The following is a 4,058-nucleotide window of genomic DNA, read 5'->3' as shown; positions in this document are numbered from 1 at the left end:
GAGTTTGTGAAACCAGCCTATTTAAAACTTTTATGCTGTTCGTGGAACCAACATATTTGGGATCAAGTATTGACACTTTAGTCATGCACACCTACAAATCTTCTTGTCTGAATTATAAAGTACATAAACATTAAAGAAAAAAATAGCAATAACACTAATGAATTTGTCACTTCAACTAGGCTCCACATATTCAGATAGGTGACTTTTTGATTATCCATCAAACCTGCATTCAGAAGCAATAGTGGTAAGTTTCATATCCAGAATGACATAAGTTGCAGCAATGCTACTAAGAATGTAAATAACTAAATCGCATTGAACGTGACCTTTATTCAGGTACTGTGTCATCACTCGACACTATAGGAGCATCTACAGTTTCTCCCTCTATATCTCTTCTGATCCAAATTTTTTCTGATGGGCAGTATCAAAAAGCTGAAAGAATTTACTAACATGATAAGGTTCCGTTTCCACATCATTTCATTCTTCACCCATATCAAAATAATCTCGAGGCATCATCTTCAAAGCAATTGACCATCCTGGATAAAGATGGTCATCCACGTAGAATACTTGGTCAATTTGATTGGCTAATACAAAAGGTTCATCCTCTGCCCTTTTACCAGTGAGAGTCAGACTAGAGAAATTCACAAGTCTACACCCATACTTATCTATTTGCATACCTTTTCCTTCAGTAGCATCAACCCATTCACATTTCAACAGCACCACAATTTTTTTTCGGAAATAGTCTAACTCAACTATGTCCACAATCCTTCCAAAGTACATGACATTTCCAAGAATAGGATTTCTATCACGTGTAGAAGAGTAGCTTGATGTTTTTGCTGTCACAACAACTCCACTATTTTGAGTTACTTTGTCATAACGCTTCGGTCTAAATCTGTATCCTTTGAATATTGAATGCTCTATGTTTTGTTGCAACCTCAAGTGGACCACGGGCCAACCATCTAATTTCCTCACCGATGCTATCACTACCTTTCTCCCTCTCCAACTGCATCACCTATAGGAACACAAATAATAGAGTGCATAAGCTACATTCTAATCGTAAATAAATTGAATCATTGTACTTACATGATTCTTGAACCATTCAGGAAATTGTTCATGCTGCATTTTCTCTAAGGTCCTTGGATCTATGTGTTTCTTGCGATTCTTCCTTCTCAAATAAGCCCCATGTTCTCTACAAAATACAAAGACCACTATTTCAGTTCAAAACTTATTAATTCACAAATTAAGAGGTAGTGGCATGACATTTACAACAAATATGGCTGCACAGCATCACAGATGAGCAACACATATCTGTGGTGGCTTGTGCTGCTTCCTTATCCGTTAAAGTGTATGCCATTGGTCTTCCCAACGGTTTCCGTACTGGAGGAAACAACATAGATTGTTGTGAAAATATTGAAGATTCAGAGTCCTCCGGGTTGTCATCATTCCTTGATGGTTGGTTATGCTTGGTGGAGAAACCGTGTAGATATCTTGAACAAAATGTCATGCATTAATCCGATAAAAAAAGATTTTGCAAATTAACCCTCTGGACAAGCTTTGTTTCGAACAAAGAACTTTAGCTCACCAAGATACCTATAGCACATATATCCAATAAGTTATAAACGTATATGAAAAAAAGATTGTAATAAATTTAGGAGAGAAAGATGTTCAAAAGTTATCAATGTATATTCAATAATTTACCTTTCAATGAAGTAGATCCACCGATATGCAACTGGTCCTGCTAGTTTACATTCACTTGCTAAATGGAGAACTAAGTGCACCATAACAGTGAAAAAACCAGGAGGAAATACCACCTCCATTTTGCAGAGTGTAAGTTTGATTTTTTCTTCCAAATGGTCAAGCTCATCAACATGAAGAACTTTTGAACATATGCCTCGAAAATATGATGACAGTTCAAATAGTACTACTGTAACATCATCTGGACTCTAAATCCATTGCACACTGCATAAAATAACAAATATTAGGCCCTGTTTGCATATGAAGTATTATCAGTATACTGTGATTTCTACAAAAACTGTAGTTTTAAATACTATGAGGTGTTTGGCTAAACCAACAACTCTAGTTTCGTAAACAGTTATATTCCTGATACATTGTTTTTTTTAAGTTTTAAAAAACGCTAGTGTCATCATGTCCTTGACTACCATACAGCTTGGTTTGTAAACTGAATGCACAATTAACAGCTATGGTTTCTACAACTATGGTAAAATAGTACGGTTGTGTTTGGATTGTGGCCAAAGTGCACCTTACCAAAATTTAGGTCATGACCCAAAGATTGGTCTTTGTCTGGATGGTTGCCAATTTTTTGGCATGCCAATGAACTCTAGCCAACTCTAGTTCATTTTTCTTGGGAATATTGGCTAAATCATGGGCAACCAAAACCTCAACAATTTTTTTTGGCTAGCCAATGCTTTGGTGGGGCAACCTTGGGCACAAACCAAACACACCCGTAGCCAAACATATCAGTAGTTTCATGAAAACTCATAAAATTGATATTTTCAGAAACTTTAGTATTCATTGCCACTACCGAAGTTTTGGAATACTGTGGTATTTAAAAACTACACTGCCAAACTAGGCATTACTGCATACAAGTTTCATAATGTAATTTCGTCCAAAGCATGGAGATTCAGAGATCAGCGGACATCGGGATGAGGTACCTCTCTCAGCTGAGCAGGGGATGGGGATTGGGAAGGACCGAAGGATCAGCGTCTGATGAAGCGACCGCGGAGCGGACTGGAAGTGGGCGGCTCCGGCAGTCCGGTCAGCAGGGCGCGGTGGTGCGCCCTGCGCACGTGATTGGACAGCAGCCGGCTGGGCACCAAGCTGGGCAGGCAGCGGCAGGTCGCGGGTGTCAGCCTTCAGGCCGGTCAGGATCACAGGGCGGTCTACCGGTGGCTCCGGGCGGCCGGGCAAGGATAGCGAGGCAGGCGGCTCGTCTGGCTTCCAGGCGGTGGATCGAGTATTCCCGAGACTAGAGAAACAGGGTTGGCCGACCGTGCATGGCTGCTTTCGCTTTGGCACGACACGACGAGCAGGCTAGGCTGTTATTGGGCTTTTTTCTCCAAGACCATCTCTTATATTACCTTTTTTAGAGAGGTCCTACTTGACGCTCGTTAGCGTCCAAGCGAGCAGCTTGCGCTGAAAGATTCGTGCATAACGGGCCGGCCCATTCCCACTAAAAAAGAAATGACACGAAAAATAAAGCGTTCAATGAGTCGAAGAAGCGACCTAGTGATGACGCGCCACTGAACTAACGACTGAGCATGTGATAAATTACAGCGCTCAAATTTACCTACAGCGGCAGATCCTTTTTTAACAATTCCTTCAAGACATAAAGAACGGTTTCTTGAACAAATTTTTACACTCGAACAAACTTTTCAAACGTGATTTTTAGAAAAAAGTGAATGATTATTGAAACCATGAACAAAATTTGAAAATCCAAACATTTATTGAATTTTATAAGTTTCAAATATACATTCAATTTTTTTAAAACATAAGCTGAACAATTTTTAACTACACGGTGTACATTTTTGTGATATTTGATGAACAAATTCTAAATATACATTGAATATTTTGGTAATAAACGTTGAACAATTTGAACAACACGTTGAACAATTCTTCTATATACACTAAGCAATTATTAAATACATATTGAAATTTTTTATATATACTCTGATCAATTTTAAAATTGTGATTTTTTTTTAAAAGTGACCAAATTTGAAATCCATGAAATTTTTTTGAAATCATGAACAAATTTTGGGATTTCGAACCATTATCTTCAAAAGAAAGTATAAAAATAAAAATGAAAAAGGATAAAATGGAAGAAAAGAAAGTAAAATAGAAACAGAAGTTAACAAACGAGGGAAAACGGAAAAAGTAGGAAAAGAAAAAAACAGTTCACATAACCTACTAGAAGGTTCCCAAAACCAGGTGCTCGCTCGAAATTGGGCCGGTCCATGCGCCTCCTTCGCTCGCTTCGCTTCAGCAAAGTAGCGACGAACGGACGCACGCGGGCGTCATAAAGGATTTGCCTTTTTTAGGGGTAT

At 38.7% G+C, this 4,058-nt stretch overlaps 1 long non-coding RNA gene across 1 annotated transcript; it reads right to left on the bottom strand.

Annotated features, from left to right (window-relative positions):
• Nucleotides 1-1,579, bottom strand: LOC123094664 (uncharacterized). The gene is made up of 3 exons (XR_006445909.1): nt 1,081-1,579; nt 324-1,009; nt 1-223 (listed from the first exon to the last, which is right to left on the bottom strand). It is a non-coding gene; the product is annotated as an uncharacterized lncRNA (long non-coding RNA).
• Between the last annotated feature and the right edge of the window lie 2,479 nt (nt 1,580-4,058).

The sequence above is a fragment of the Triticum aestivum genome, chromosome 4B (assembly GCF_018294505.1).
Source record: "Triticum aestivum cultivar Chinese Spring chromosome 4B, IWGSC CS RefSeq v2.1, whole genome shotgun sequence".
Classification (NCBI taxonomy): Eukaryota; Viridiplantae; Streptophyta; class Magnoliopsida; order Poales; family Poaceae; genus Triticum; species Triticum aestivum.
The sequence above is the reverse complement of the archived record's forward strand: the minus strand, read 5'-3'. Positions and strand labels throughout refer to the sequence as shown.